The sequence below is a fragment of the Manis pentadactyla genome, chromosome 13 (assembly GCF_030020395.1).
Source record: "Manis pentadactyla isolate mManPen7 chromosome 13, mManPen7.hap1, whole genome shotgun sequence".
In the NCBI taxonomy this organism is placed as follows: Eukaryota; Metazoa; Chordata; class Mammalia; order Pholidota; family Manidae; genus Manis; species Manis pentadactyla.
In genome coordinates this window covers 57622068-57639242 of record NC_080031.1, presented here as the reverse complement: position 1 = coordinate 57639242, position 17175 = coordinate 57622068, and the positions used below count along the sequence as shown (strand labels likewise).

The 17175-nt window shown below is 43.9% G+C and overlaps 1 protein-coding gene across 1 annotated transcript in view; it reads right to left on the bottom strand.

Moving 5' to 3' along the window:
* LOC118923811 (T-cell-specific guanine nucleotide triphosphate-binding protein 2-like) overlaps positions 1-8535 on the bottom strand; it is a 30418-nt gene extending 21883 nt beyond the window's left edge. Inside the window, exon 1 of the mRNA XM_036908008.2 lies at positions 8238-8535. The gene's annotated coding sequence lies outside the window, so the exon portion shown is untranslated. The remainder of the gene's footprint in view (positions 1-8237) is intronic.
* Positions 8536-17175: the final 8640 nt, after the last annotated feature.

Genomic DNA, 17175 nt, shown 5'->3' with positions numbered 1-17175 from the left:
CCAGCTACACAGTAAAGAACCAATCACTTACTAATAAAACATAAAGTTAAAAACAAAAACAAAAGGAGTAAAATCAACCATATACAAAATCAATCACCAATTTTCTTGATGAATATTTTAAATAAAAGTCATAAATATGCTTACTGATTTGTAGAAAAGTATTGAAAATCTCAGGAAGGCTTTAACAAAGAGATGAAGAGCTGAAAAAGAACCCCTGAGAAATGAGTAATACAGTAACTGAAATGAAACATGCAATGGAGGGAATGAAAACTTTAATATAGACTGCTATATAGTTAGGAAGCTATCCTTGAACTTCATGGAAACCACAAGCCTAAAGCCTATAATAGACACACAAGAAATTAAAAAAGAGAAGACCAATCACAATACTAAAGAAAACCATCAAACAACAAGAGGAGAGTATAAGAGAGGAAGAAAGGAACAGAGAGGAACCACACAAACAACAAGAAAACAATCAACGAAAGGGCAAGAAGTACGTACCAATCAGTAATCACCGTAAATGTAAATGGACTGAATGCACCAATCAAAACATAGAGTGGCAGAATGGATATAGAAACAAGACCCATCTCTGGGCTGCATACAAAAGACTCGTTTCAAACCCAAAGTCATACACAGACTGAAAGTGAAGAGATGGAGAAGGACATTTCATGCAAATAATAGGGAGAAAAAAATCAGTAACAGTTTTTATATCAGAAATTATAGACTTCAAAACACAGAAATTAACAAGAAACAAAGAAGGACATTCTACAATGATAAAGAGGTCAGTCCAACAAGAGGATAGAACCATTATAAATATCTATTCCCCCACCATAGGAGCACCTAAATATGTAAAGCAAATACTTACAGAATTAAAGGGAAAATGGATTGTAACTCATTCGAGGAGACTTTAATACATCACTCATAGCAGTAGACAAATCAACCAGGCAGAAAATAAGGAAACAGAAGCAGTGAATAACACATAAGATAAGATGGAATTAGCAGATACCTATAGAACATTCCATCCCAAAGCAACAGGACACACATTTTTTTCAAATGTACTTGGAACATTCTCCAAAACAGATCACATACTAGGTCACAAAAAGAACCTCAACCAATTAAAAAAGATTGAAATTGTATCAAGCAACTTCTCAGACCACAGTGATATGAAACTAGAAATAAATTACAGAAAGAAAACAAAAAAGCCCACAAACACATGAGAGGAAATCAGATGGTATGTGGAGACAACTGAAAACAAAAACACAACAGTCACAACTCTGTGGAATTCTGCAAAAGAGTTCTAAGAAGGAAGTACACAGCAATACCTCAAGAAACAAGAACAGTCCCAAATAATCTAAACACACAATTAAATGAACTAGAAAAAAGGAACCAATGAAACCTGAAGTTAATAGAAAGTGGAACATAATAAAGATCAGGGCAGAAATAAATAAAATAGAGAAGAAAAAACAATAGAAAAAAATTCAATGAAACCAGGGGCTGATTCCTTGAGAAAATAAACAAATTTATTTGTCAATAAAAAAGCCATACCTACCAGGAAAAAATAAACAAAATCAGAACCAAAAAATGAATGGTCATAATGGATACCACAGAAATACAAATAATTATTAGAGAATTCTATGAAAAATGATATGCCAATAACTTGGACAACCTAGAAGAAATGGACAAATTTCTAGAAAATTATTACCTTCCAAGACTGATCCAGGAAAAAATAGAAAATCTGAACATAACAATTTGCCAGCAATGACATTGAACTGGTAATGAAAAACTCCCAACAATTAAAATTCCAGGATGAGGGCTTCACAGCCGAATTTTAACAAACATTTAAAGAAGAGCTAATACCCCATACTTCTTAAAGTATTCCAAAAAGTAGAAGAGGAGGGAATATTTCCAAACACATTCTATGAGGCTATCATCCATCTACTACCAAAAACAAAAACACTACAAAGAAAGAAAATTATAGACCAATATCCCTGCTGAACATAGATGCAAAAATCCTCAATAAAATATTAGTAAACTGAATTAAAAAATACACAAAAAAGACCATGCATCATGACCAAGTGGGATTTATTCCAGGGATGCAAATCCTGGATGCAAACCCTGATCACAAACCTCTTCTTAACTCTTGAAGATATTTCAGAATCCCTTGCTAAGACAATAACTGACCAACAAAGATCATTAGACTCTCAGGCCAAAGTTGTTCTTAATAACAGAATAGCTCTGGATTATCATTTCACTGAACAAGGTGGTATCTGCTGCGGCAAAAAATACTTGCTGTACCTGGATTAACACTTCTGGGGAAGTGAAAGTCAATTCCTTAAGATCACCGAGCAAGCCGCTGGCTTAAAAAGGTGTCTCCTTAACTGGTATTTCTTTGACTTATCTGATTTTCCTAGGTTTGGACCCCAGGGGACCATGGCTCCTAAATGCACCGCACACACTGGGAATTACCCTACTTAAAAAACTCCCTCGATTTAACTGCTTAAACAGAGAGTAACTGTGTCTAAGGATGTCTCTCATTTATGGAGTAAAACATCCCCTCTTATACCAAGGCTCAGTAACTTGTCAAAATATAGTTTCAGTAATATTGGGTTAATATTTTCAGTACTATCACCTGCTTATGAAGGGGGTCTCAATAAGCTCAAAGCAATCACCTGGGGGTTGAAAACATCTGAAATGCCAAATGATTCCTCCCTTTATTTCTTTCTTCTAGAAAAAATTCTTCTGTAGACAAATTCTTCCTCTGAGTGCCTGTTGTGTGCCAGGCCCTGTTCCAGCACTGGAGCTCCAGTAAAGGAAACACCTGATTTCATACTACTGGCTTTCCAGGGCAGAGGCGAGCGGGTGAGGTACCTGGAGAAATGTTGACCAGCTTGATGTGATCAGCAGAGCAGGGCCAGACACTAGGTTGCTCCACTAGAGACAAACACACAGATGCGGACAAGGGTGGAGAGGGTGTAGATCGAAGATGGGCGGGGCCTGGGCTCTGGCTGACCAGAGAGGTGCCCAGCTCCCAGCTGTGTGGTCAGCTCACCTCTGCACTGTCCCGGGGGGAGAGAGGCTGCCCTGTGCTCTGTCTCTGTGTCTGGGTCCCTTTTTTTTACAGAAGCTTTGCATGTATTCTAGGTAATACCTTGTATTTTTATAATTAATAAGTAACAGGATACACATTTGACTACTATGTCAGAAGGATTAAAATAAACCTATGCATGTCAACAAAGAGAGATGCCCATGTTTGGTGTTTTCATGGAAATTTTATTACACAGGCATGACTGAGTAAATCATTGGCCTTTGGTGATATTAAGAAACAAAGTTCAACCAAGCAAATCTGAAGATCAAATCGGCTTTATTAAATGACTCATGAATCAGGCAGCATCCCCTCTAGCGAGCAGAGTTGCTCCAACATGATACAAAAAGGTTTTTTAACGACAAAGAGAGCAGAAACAGACAAATCAACAACAACAAAAACTACTAAATAAACAAAAACAAAACAAACCAAAACTCAGAAAAAGAAATGTAGCTCTGGGATGAGTGGGTTCCCTGCCCAGGGAAATTCTCTACGAATCTGACAAGACCGAAGGTAAACAAGGGTGAGAGGCTAGGAATGAAAGGGTTTATTCTCCTGGCTCAGTCTCTCCTCGCTCCAAACCCCAGCGCTCTGCTCTCTCTCTTCCCAGTGCATGCTCACCATGTTACTGTGGTCAGGGTGGAGCTCTGTGGGCAGGTCCCCAGTGACTGGCGGACCCCTGACTGATTACATACCAGGAACTGAGGGGAGGAGGCGGACCAGGCATGTCCTCTCCACCCCCACCCTGGACCAGCAATCCCATGAGTGACCAGCAGCTCTGCTGCCAGTAAACATTCCATAAATGTGCAAATTTAAGGCCAGGCAGGAATCCTGGTCAGAAAGTTCCATTTCACCCACAGAAAGGAAACCATTATAGCAAGGAATGCATTGTTTAGACAAGATTGCTCTTCTAAGGGGGAATGTCTCCAGGCGACTACCTCCAGGAAATTCTAGTTTGGGTGTTGAACATGGAATTAGGCTAGGTAGTAAACCTTGGTTTGTGGGTCCCTAACTTTAAGTGACCTGGTTATGGTCCTGCAATTTGATTTCTCTTCTTAGCAGTGGCTGAATTCAGTCTCCTCTCTCCTCTCCTCCCTGGAAGTTGGGGGAAGGAAGGGAAAGAGGAGGCTACAAGTTCCAGCTTCCTAACCTTGGCTTGGTCTTTGTGGCCACCAGCCCCTGCTGTGCAGCCCTGCAGGCTCCGCACTCCAGCAATCTCCTTGGCATACAAAAGACATGCCTGACAATCAAAAACTCTAGAAGCCGAGAGATCTCTGAAGTAAAAGGGTTTATGGAACCTTTAGTTACTAGCCAGAAAAAGGGCTGAGTCCCGAGACAGGAAGTTACTGCTTCACCAGCAGCGAGGTCCGTTAACAGTGACATCTAGTCTGCCAGAAACAGGGCACACTTATAAGGGTCTCTAGGAAAGAAAGTTCTTTAAATTCATATCAGATAAGGAAGGTGGGCTAACAGGTAGTGGGGAAAATCTAGGGATAGGCGGTCAGTTTACAGAAAAGGCTTGTGGACTGGTTGTTGAGGATGGTCAGTCACTGTTCATGTGCGGGAGAGATGGAGTGGTTTTGGAGACCTTCTGGATAATTGTTGAAATGACTTCATCCAGGAATATGGAGTTTTGGGTCAGCTATGGCCCATGGCTATTGACTGACTACCTTCTTTTGTCTCTTTCCCCCATTCTACAGCCCTTATACCACTTAATTTTAGGAAATATCTCTGAATTTTTCCTTATCCCATCTGTCACTCAGAAAACCCCAAGGGCTTTAGGAGCTCCTTCCAGAAAATAGGAACAAACACTAAATGTAGTTTTTACTATAACAGACTTTAAGCACAGTACATTTTGTGGACGTTTTAAGAGATAAGCATGAATGCATTATCACATAGTTTTCCTGGATACACATAAACACTACTAAGCACAATGAAGATGAACTGTGGGATGTACATTAAATTAAAAATACTGTGGTATTCTGTCATGGGGGGAGGAATGGAATAGGGGGAAGGACATTTTAAGGTGGGCTCTAGTGCCAAAAAATACAAGATAATTAAAAAATGGGCACTCCTGTCATTTTCTTAGGAGAGAAACTATCTATTCTGGGGTTGGGGAGAGCTCAGCCTTCCCTGCAGCCCTTTACAAACACCTTCTCCCCGTGGGAATTTCAGAGTGGTGAGCGGCTCATCCTTTGTTCCACCTACTCAGCTCCTGAGACCTACAGAAGAACCAAGACCTGCAGAACCACATACCCACAGACCATTCAGACATTTGCATGCACACTGCACACTGTCCCCTGAGCTCCACACTGCAGACTGGTCCTCCTCCAGGCAGCCCTCCATGAAGGGTATTGAGATGACCCAAAGGGGCCTTTCCTGCACATGGTCCTGATCAGATATATGTACACACATTTCACACACCTTCACCCCGAGCAAACTCTTTACAGCTCCTTCTTCAGTTTACTTGTCACATCTTGTTAACCTGACATTCACCTTCTGATTTCTCAGTGTCATGACAGAGTTCTCTGTCCCCAAGCTGCTCTCCCAAAGCTCCCACTGAAGCCCTCAGTCTTTGTTGAGGTGAGGAGCTGGTACCACATTCTACCCCCAAAACCCAATCTCCCCCACATACATCCACTTCCCTGGTTATTAGCTTGTCCCACTTCATCTGCTAACTCCCACATTTCTATCTCCACCTGGGACTTTCCCCTGAATCCAGACCCACACACCCTAACATTTATGCCACATCTCCCTTTGTATTTCTAGGTTGGTCTTGAGGAACTGATCATGGCCAAACCTATCCAGAGCCCCTTCCCCCTCCCCCCATAGTCTCCTCCCTTCTAGTTAATGGCAGTGTCACCCTCCATTTGCATGTGGGGTCATCCACACACTCTTCATCATTTCATGCTGCATATCCGTAGTCTTCTGGCTTGACCTTCCAAGTCTATGGAGAGAATCCGTTCTCCTCTCCCACTCCCATTACTAGGGCCCTGATCCAAACCACCATCATCTCTTCCTGGGAGACTTGCAGATAGCTTCCTAGAGTCTAGTGCAGGTGGAGAAGTTCTCTGAACTCCCTGTATTTGCAAAAAGGCAGATCCTTCAAAAGTCACTCAATTGTCATAAATCCCCTCCCTAGGATTTCATCAGCATGGAAAAGTGAATCATCACAGGAGCAGAGAATAGAAGTCCGCACACACACACACACAAAGGTCTTCAGTAGCTATCCTGTCTCCCATCTTCTTTTCCAAGGGTGCATTCATCTTTCCGAAGAAACATTTACTTCCCTCCAAGAGGCCTGCATCCCCCGCCCCTTCTCCTATTAAAATGACAGATGGGCTCCCAAATCTCACAGCTCTTTGGGAGCTCACATTTTTCCTGTGATGCTTGATGCATGTCCCTTAAAAATTGATGTTTGTGTGCCTTTCTCCTGCTAATCTGCTCATTGTCAGACTCTTTCATGGACCCAGGTATGGAACCTGGTGGGACTGGTAGAGGAGAGTGACTCCTCCCCGGCCGCCTCTGCCCTGGCCCACCCTCAGGCAGTCTCACCACAAACAGCAACCAGCGACCCACCTACAGGACTCTGCTCTGGGACCACCTGCCAGGGGCTCCCACCTCCCTGCAGAGCAGCCACACTCCTCGGAGGCCCCTGTGCCCCGCCAGCACTCCTGCACGTCCTCCTCCCCCTTTCTCGCTTTGTTTTGTTCCCATCACCTCCCTGCTGTGCCCCCAGCAGACCAGACCTGTTCCCACTTCTGTTGCCCTGCTTTTCAGGCTCCAAGCAGCCCCTGGGCTCACTCTCTGCCATCTTTCAGGTCTCACCCCTCAGGGGCCTTCCCTGACCCCCCTACCCAGTCCTGCAGCCCCCTCTGCCTGGCCCTCCCCACCACCAGCACCTTGATGCAAAACTCCCCCTCCCCTAAAATATGGCTTTCCCTTTCTTTTTTGCTCCTTTGTCTGTCTCCCCTCTGGTCTGCCCACCTCCCTCACCCACCAGGGCAGGCAGTTTGCCTCTTGCGTCCCCTCTTTTTTCTGCTGTGACCAGAAAAGTACATAAGGACGTGATCAATAAATACCTGCGAAATGGATAAACGGAGAGGGAGCTGTCTGAGTGGCAGCAAATAGCAGATGCACACAAACATCAACTGTTCAAGACTCCCCAGGTACAGGAAGCACGAGCCGAGGTTCTGAGGAGCATAAGCTGAGCCGTTGCTTTCTCAGAGAGGGTCCTTGGCTCTTCCTGTCGCCCCAAATGGAGAGATTCACTTGCTGCAGGGAGCTGTTTACCCTCTGTGGACTGACTCACCCCAGACACTTTGGTGTCCCCTGCCTCCATATCCAGGGGTCCCGTTCACCATGTTCCTGAAGGGTGTGCCCAGCACCGCAGCTCAAGTGCCTCAGTGGGCTGGTCTCTCTGCCACCTTCCCTGGAGGATGGCCAGCTGTGTGTTCAGCGAGTGACCACCACACAGGAGGAGAAGCACATCATTGAAGCCCAAGGGACAACTGGCCACAGGAAAGATTTCCGAATGCAGGGCAGGGGTGATGAGGGATGCAGACATCTAAATTCCATGTCCTAAACAAATTTCAACCACATTAATTCCTGTGCTATTCAGATTCTACCTCACCATAGATTGTGTGTGCCTTTTGTTAAAACTTGTTTTTTTTCCCAGCATTATTAGTGTGGGAAAACTGGGGCAGAGCTCCTTGCAGCATCTCCAGACCTTGTCTTTTACCCAGTGAGAGTGTACCCACTGATGTGAGCAGAGGTGGAAATTGGTGGGAATGTGGGAGATTCATATTATTAAAATGTGAGATGTGTTTATGGACACATACTTCTCATTTCCTCTTAATAGATTTGCAAGGACATGACACAACAATTTCCACCTTCAGATGAAGGATCTGGGTGAAGAATCTCGGTGGTTGAGATATGTGCCTTGGAGCCTTGCTAGGTGGCCTCCCAGGCATCACTAGGGGCCTGCTCCCCTGGCCGCAGGCCAGTTCTCTGCCATCCTTCACTCTCTGAGCCCCCTGAGAGGGAGGCCTGGCCACCCTAGCGAACCACAGTTGTCCACCAGCCGTCCCTGCCCCTCAGCCGTCCCAGCACAAAGCCAGCCTCCCATCACTGCAGGTGTTAAAGTGTGCTCACTCACCAGCTCAGGAGAGAAAAGAAATCTCTGGTGTCACAGGTCAGATCCAAATGTTTCCAGTGAAAGACCAGAAAATGCTGAATCTCGTGAAGTGCTCTCTGAAGACCTGGCACAGGAACACTCCTCTCCTGGGAAACGCAGACGCTGCGTACTCCCGCTGTGGCTGCAGTAAGCAAGGGGCGGACCGGCCCCTGTTCTCCTTGGCTGTGCGGCCCAGGGTGTGAGCAGCAGGAAGGAGCACAGCCTCTGACTGAGCTCCACCCTCAGGAAGACAGGCCCAGAGCTGAGGGACCACATTTATAGGAAACGAAAATGAAAGCGGTACAATCATGTTTATATTTTTCTCCACAGCACAAGCATTTCTAGGAAAAGGGTCGTGACTTCTGGTGCTCGCAGAGTGCAGTGAGGGCTGACAGGCACTGAGGGCCGGAGAAGGCAAGTCTCCAGGGGCCCTGGGAGGCACCTAGCCATGCACCCAGGGGAGCACTGGGAACAGGGAGGGAGAATGTAATCAAGTTTCCAAAGCCTCCTCTGAATGAGAAGCGTTTCCTGTCGGAAAGGGAGGAAAGACAACTTTCTTTGTCTTCCTGTCTTTCCTCTGCAGGAGTGCAGCAGGGCACCCCCACAGTACCAACACTTGGGCATGGAAGACCCCTCCCTAGAGGTCACAGGGGCATATCTGAAAAGTGAGTCACACTACTAAGAGGGGCTTTGGGGAAACAGGGCAAGACAGCAAGGAGGCACATGCAGACGGAAGAAGGAAGTTTATGGGGGAAATAACAAAGTTTCTTTCAAAAAGAAAATGGGAGGGTTTGCTGTACAGATAAGATTTAGTTCATGCTATATAGTATTTAGATGGCGCAGGCACATGAATAGATCAACCAACTCACAGCACAGAGCGCAGAGCCCTCACGGGACTCAGCCATGGGTGCAGCTGTTGGATGAGAGAAGTGCCTGGTATAGTTTGGGTAAAGGAGAAACACCAAGAAACCCAAATAACTCAAGTAAAAAATTGGCAGAAGACCTGAACAGACATTTTTCCAAAGAAAACATACACATGGCAAACAGGCCCATGAAGAGATGCTCCACATCACTAATCACCAGGGAAATGAAAATCAAACCCACAAGGAGACATCCCCTCACACCAGTCAGAATGGCCACTATCCAAAAGACAATAAATGACAAGTGTTGGTGAGGATATGGAGAAATGGGAACCCTTCTACACTGTTGATGGCGATGTAAATTGGTGCATTCCTGTGGAAAGCAGTAAGGAGGTTCCTCAAAAATCTAAAAGTAGAAATGCCTTATAACCCTGGCAAATTCCACTTCTAGGAAATACCCAAAGAAAATAAAAATTCCTGATTTGAGAAGATATATGCACCCCTATGTTTATTGCTGCATTATTTATAATAGCCAAGATATGGAAGTAACCAAGATGTCCATTGATTGATGAATGGATAAAGAAGAGGTGTTACACACAGTGGAATATTTATTCAGCCATAATAAATGCTGCCATTTGCAACAACATGGATATACATAGAGGGTATTATGCTCAGTGAAATAAGCCATGTGGGAAAAAAATACCATATGACTTCACTTGTGGAATATAAAAGCCAAACAAAACAAAATGAACAGGAGGAGACTCATACACACTGAGAAGTGACTGGTGGTTACCAAGGGGGAGGTGTCAGGGTGGGTGGGTGAAATAGGTGAAGGGGATAAAGAGGCACAAAATCTCAGTCATGACATAAATTAGTCACAGGAATGAAAGAACAGCATGGATAATATAGTCAATAGTTCTGTAACATCTTTCTATGTTGACAGATAGTAACTGCACCAATTAGGGTTAAGATTTAATAATGTATATAACTGTTGAATCTTTATGTTGTATACCTGAAACCAATATAATATTGCTTATCAACTATACTTCAATAAAAAGTATATCAACAAAAAATTAAAAAAATAAAAACTATGATAATATAATAACGTGTTAGCTTTCTTGTTTTATAACTTTGCTATCAAAGAATTAATTTACTTCATCTTTTAATTAGAGTATACCTCTCTCCTAATTGAACAAGCTGTGTATCAGCCTCATAGGTGAGCAATTTTTAAAAAATGTAACAATGACTCTAATACCGTATAATGAATGTGACTGTAATACTGTATACAATGAAAAATTTGTAATGATTTGGTCAATAGTGTATAGACTACGCCACAGGGAGTCAATCATATTGATTATACTAGGTTACCATAAAGCAATCATTTTGTTTCTGCTTTTAATTATATATGAATGAATATCTGCAAATAAATATGAGTTTATTCTTCACATTATCTTTCCATTTCAGATGTCTAGTGTCAGTCATATGTTTGACAACTACAGTGTTTTGTATCATGTAAGAGAATATTAATGTAGATATTGACAGAAGACTCATGCTGAAAACAGATGACATAAGCTTACATTATGTATAAATTCAGTACATTACTGTAAATATATTTCCTCTCCCTTATAATTTTCTTAAATTATACTTTTTTCTCTAACTTACATTATCATAAGAACACAGCATAAAATACATACAACATACAAAATATGTTAATTGGCTGTTTACATTAAGGCTAAGGCTTCTGGTCAACAGTAGGTAGTTAGTAGCTACATTTTGGAAAATGAAAATTATACATTGGCTTTTTGACTGCATATGGTGTCAACACCCCATCCGCCTTCATTCTGCAAGCATAATTCTGTTTTAAACTCCTTGAAATCTCTAAGAAAAAGTGAAGCAATCCAGTATGGAAGTGGGCAAATGACATGAACATGCCTTTTTTAAGAAAAAGAAACATGTATGTCCTAAAAGCATACACGGGGTTTAGCAGCTTCATTAATAATGAGGAAAGTGCTCATCTGTGCACCATGAGATGAGATTGTCCATAATTTCAATTGGAAAGATTAAGAAGTTGGACAATACTGGGTATTGGTCAGACTGTAGACACCTGTAGTGTCTGCAAAGCAGGGCTGCTGGGAATGTAAACGAGAACCATCACTGAAAAACAATGCAGCTTAATCTTGGTATATTGTATGTGCAAACACCTTAGAAGCCCGCAATCCACTCCTCAGAGTCACTCTACATAAACGTACAGGAGACCCCTGGTAGTGTGCTCCTGGCAGCATTCTTCCTGGTGTGGGGAGGACGGCATAGCCACCGACGGAGAGGGATTAACACAGCGAGCTGCGCGGCATTGAAAGGGAAGAACCAGAGCTGTAAGAAAGGACTGAATATTTTAGCACAGCTTGAATCTAAAAATTGAGAGCGATTGGAAAACCCTTTAAATAAAGCTTCAAGAAAACGTAATCAATATAATGTTAAGCATGCATCTGTAAGTGATGCATCAAATAAAGGAAAGGAATTGTAAACATGGTAAACAAATACTTCATGAGATTGTCACCTAAGGGCTGGTGACCGAGCATGGAGTCAATAGGACACACAAGCAGGTGCGAGTTTTTGGAGATGTTCTATTTCTTGGGATGGTTGTTCAGTGTGCAGGTGATCATAATTATATGCAAATAATTAAAATATTTTAAAAGGAAAATATCTCTGTTCTTTCCAATCGATGCCATTCTTTTGTCTGCATTCAGACCTGAATCTGTCCCTCCTGCCATAGGTTGGGGACACCAGGCAAATATCTTCTGTCTGACTAGGAGGACAATCAATGCTGAGAAATCCTTAGGGAGGAGGCTGGAACCAAAGAGCCTGGTGCTCCCGGGAGAATGAACTGCGAGGTGCAAGCTCAGAATGAACCTCACAACCACACGTGGATGCAGATGAACACACACTGACAGCCTCCCCAGCTCTCAGGAGTAAAATAAGAAATGCCTCTGAGTCTCAGGTACACCTGCAGTGATGAGGCCCTTGGTGGTGGGTGACAGAGAGCCCCACCCACTCTAGGGCTCCCCGGGCACCCGCTGCACCCTGTTGTGAGAGTCACTTTGGTCTGGAGCGGCTCCAGCAGCCGTGGGCAGGGATCTGCTGCCCCTGAATGTATGCCTCACGCTGCACAAAGACAGGCCTCTGCTGCTAAGTCAGTATTAGGATCAGGCCTATGATTTATGAAGATATCATCAAGATCTCTATCTTTAGAGGAAAGGGAAATTAATTGCTTCTATTCCCAGAGCATAGCACCTATCTATGCACACAGAATAACGGCTTGATCATGAGAATACCATGTATTTGGGTGCACATGTACACACACTAAGCATGCACACATTATGTCGGTTCTCATGCACGAATTCCTTATTTATTTACCGTTTCAAAACTTTATAGCTTCAGGTTGGAATTTAAGTGTTAAATTTATCATGAAGGATGAACATCACAGGTGAGAGTTTGGAAGAGACTGGGGAGAGGGATGAAAATAATAAACAGGAGTAGAGCCCAGGAGAGGCCCAGGAGGGCAGGAGACAGAAGGTCATGGAGAACATTTGGAACTTCACCCACCTGCTACCCAGCCCCACTGACCACACGCTCAGCAGCCTCACACCCATCTTCACACCCATGAGCGAAAACACTGTGGAAGGCCTGGAAATGATGAGGAGAGGGACGTAGGTGCTCGGCAGGAGCCCCACTGCCCGTTTGCACAGAGCTCTGCAGCTGAGACAAGGCCCTTGGCTCCTTCTACCTCTCTAGTCTGGAGCGTCCACAGCCCTCATGGTCTAGGGCCTCATGCCCTGCATGCATACCCACAGTGTACAGTCAGACCTCTGGTCCTGGGCCCTTGGGGCGCACAGGGGCCTTCCTCAGGACGCGGGTGAGGGTACCCTGGACACCAGCACAGCTTCTGTCTCTGCAGGCAAACCCTCCCCGGCGCTTTGGACGTCGGCAGCTTCTGCAGAGGCGTCTCCTCCCCTCACTGGGTGGGAACCTGTGGTGAGGCTGGAACGAGTCCCCCAGAGGCCTAGAAAGGTTTCCAACTGCACTTTGGGCCACACTTTGAAATTTTTCCTAGGTTTCCATTCTTCTCTTGGGCCTAATCTCTCTCCTAGAGACCTGAAATGGTTTGGGAGCAAGCTCAGGAGAGTTAAAAAGGTCCAGGAAAGAGCCTAATTCCCCCCACCTCTCATCTCCCATCCTCTCAAGAAACCTCAACTCCTCCTGTGATACGTTCCCGGGGGTCCCGTCACCCACCAACACTGGGAAGGCCTGGACCTTCAACCAGGAGCTGACACCAGGTCTCCGCGTGAACCGTTGTCAGACCGGACGGGCTTCTGGGTAACCAAGCAGGGACAGATTGCAGGGAAGGAGGAGTGGCATAAAACGGCAGTCCAGAGCCCCCAAGTTGGTGTGGGCACCAGCGGGTTTGAGACAGTTTGTCTAGGAAACCCTCCGCAGGCCAGTTAACTACACAAGCAAATGGGAAGTGGAAGTGTGTGTGGTCCTTTCTTTGTCCTGTGAACGTGACGGTGGGCTCTGTTCTGGTGGTGATTGCAAAATGAACCCTCTGATCCACTTAGGGTGCGGCTCTGCAGGGAGGCGCAGTTATACGGAGATAGGTGTGGCCCCTGAAATGCACAGAGACAAAGCAGACACTTCCTGTTGGGTGAGGGAAACAATGGTTCAGGAAACTCCCTTCTCCTGGCCGCACTCAGATAAGCAGCGGTCCTCTTGGGCTGGTAAACAGCCTTCACACACATGGGACAGGAGACTCGCCTGGCCTGGCTCAGTCCCTCCTCCACCCGAGGCACCTGCAGCAGGGACAGGAAGGCCGCCCCTGCCCTCTGCCTTCCTCCCTCCCTCCGCATTCCCCGGGGGGTTGGTGGTTTGAGGGGAACTGCAAGGGGAGGAAAGGACACACTTGGGTGGGGGAGCAGAGATCCTGCTGGTGGCCCTGGGCAGTGAGTGTCCCTCACGCAGGAGGGACCACGGACTTATGCTGTGCCCCCCGAGGGATGTCTGGGAGATGGGCACCGCCCAGACCTGGGCCTCCTACCTCCTCCTTGGTGTCAGGCACGGGAGGGCAGCGCAGCCTCTCTCCCTGAGGCCATCGTCCCCAGGAAGACCATGTGCAGCCCTCACTGTGGGCAAAGGCAAAAACACCGATGTGGTCCTTGCCTTCCCTGGTCCTCAGCCTGTCAGCTGCCCTTTCCTGACCGGGGGAGGAATCAAGGGCGGCATCTCCAGGTTCACAATGTCTCAGCTGCATGAGGGCCTCATAAACTGTTACTGATGCTTGACATCCCAGCCTGAACTGTGGCAAACAGTCTCTCTCTGTCCCCCTGTTACAGTCACACAGCCCATGCCTGGGTCTTGCTACCTGACCACACATGCTCTGGGGAGGGCTTCCTTCTGCCCCACATGTACATGCCAGTGTCTATCATACCTGCAGACACATCAAATCTACCATCACAAGTATCTTGACCTGCACTCCCCCATGCCATCAAAGGACGCTATCCCCTCCCTGAAACTAGCTAGTGTCCAGGACAGGAGGGCAAACTCGCTGCCAGCCTTCCACAGGGCAAGAAAAACATCGTCTTTGTGTGATCTGTTCTGTGTTAAGCCCATTGAGCAACCTTCTGAGCTTATTGCAATTAGTGCTACTTAAAATGTGTAAATCAGTAAAATTCATTAAATATTAGTCTCAATTTCTAACTACATAATTAAAAATAAGATATGCTTATATAATATTCATTTAAAAACATACAACACAAATCCCTTTCTTCTGTAATTGGGTGTGTCTTGACATCTCATTATAAGATTGTGTGATATATATTTTTATTTCATTTTTATTGGAATATTTATATATAATATAATATTGCTTTCAGATGTATAACTAGTGATTCATCTACTTCGTACATTGCTAAATACTCACCATGACTGCTGGAGTTACCATCTGACACCATACAAAGATACCACAGCAGTAGGAGGTTTATTACCTATGCTGTACCTCCATCTGCATGACTGAACTATTTCATAATTTGAAGCTTTCATTTCTCCATCCGTCACTCCCATTTCATCCTCCCTATCCTTCCCAGAGCAGCCAACTGTCTGTTCTCTGTGTTCATGAGTCTATTTCTGTTTGGTTTGGTTTGTTTTTGAGATTCCACATTTAAGTGAAATGATATATTATTCTTTGACTGACTTATTTTACTTAGCATAATATGCTATAGGTCCACCCATGTTGCTGCAAATGGCAAGATTTCTTTCTTTTTAATGGCTGAATTATATTCCCATGTGTATATGTACCACACCTTTTTTATCCATTCATCTATTGATGGACACTTCAGTTGCTTCCGCATCTTGGATATTTGTAAAAAAGAAAATGCTGCAGTAAACATAAGGATGTCTATATCTTTTCAAATCAATAGTTTCATTTTCTTTGCTTAGATTCTCAGAAGTGGAATTGCTGGGTCATATGGTATTTCTATTTTTAGTTTTTTGAGCAACCTCCATGATGTTTCCCATAGTGATTGTACCTATTTGTAATTCCACAGCAGTGTGAGGAATCCCCCTTTCCCACATTCTCCATATATCAGTTGCAGACATAGTCTCCCACCCAGTAGGCTTTTGTTTTGCTGATGGTCTCTTTGCTCCCCAGAAGCGTTTCCCTTTTATGCAGTCCTACTTGTTTCTTTTTGCTTTTGCTTCCCTTGCCTGGGAAGACATATCCAGAAAAAAACTTCTAATGGTGATGTTCAGGAGTGTACTGCTTATGTTTTCTAGTAGTAGTATGATGGTTTCAGGTCTTCCGTTTAGGTCTTTAATCCATTTTGAGTTTATTTTATGTGTGGTATAAGACAATGGCCCAGTTTCATTCTCTTGCACGTAGCTGTCCAGTTTTCCCAACACCACTATTGAAGAGACTGTGCTTTCCCCATTCTGTATTCTTGCCTTTTATCATATATTAATTACCCATGTGTGTGTAGGTTTAAATCTGGGCTCTCTATTCTGTTCCATGATCTATGGGTCTGTTCTTGTGCCAATACCATACTGTTTGATTACTGTACCTTTATAGTACAGTTTGAAATCAGGCAGCATGACTCCTCCAGTTTTATCCTTTCTTATGATGGCTTTTGCTACTTGGGGTCTTTTGTGGTTCCATACAAATTTTAGGATCATTTGCTCTGGCTAATTGAAAAATTCCACTGATATTTTGATAGGGATTTCTTTGAATCTGTAGATTGCTTTGGGAAGTATGGCCATTCTAATAATATTAATTCTTCCTATCCAGTAGTGGTGATAGATTTCTATTTATTTGTGTCTCATTCCTTTAGGTGTTTGGTTAGGTTGTTAATTTTAAAACTTTCTTGTTTCTTGAGGTAGGCCTGTATTGCTATAAACTCTCCCCTTAGGACTGCTTTTCTCGTATTCCAAACATTTTGAACTGTTGTATTTCTATTTGCATTATTTTCCAATTCTTGATTTCTTCTTTGGTTTCTTTGATGACCCATTGGTTGTTTAATAGCACACTGTTTATCCTCCATGTGTTTGTACTTTTTCCATGTAACTGATTTCTAGTTTCATACCATTCTGGTCTGAAAAGATGCTTGATATGATTTCTCTGACTGAATTAGTTGAGGCTAGCTTTGTGGCCCAATGTGATCAATTCTGCAGAATGTGCCATGTTCACTTGAGAAGAATGTGTATTCTGCTGTTTTTGGGTGTAATGTTCTGTATATACCTGTTAATTGTATTTGGCCTAATGTGTCACTGAAATCCATTGTTTCTATATTAATTTTCTGTCTAGATGATCTATTGCTGCATGTGGGGTGTTACAGTCCTCTACTATTATTCTGTTACTGTCAATCTCTCTCCTTGCATATATACTTTGGAGCTCTATTGGATGAATGAATATTGACAATTATTATGTAATCTTGCTAGATTGTACTGTTAATGATTATATAATTTCCTACTGTATATTTTGTTACAATCTTTGTTTCAAAGTCTATTTTGTGTTATAC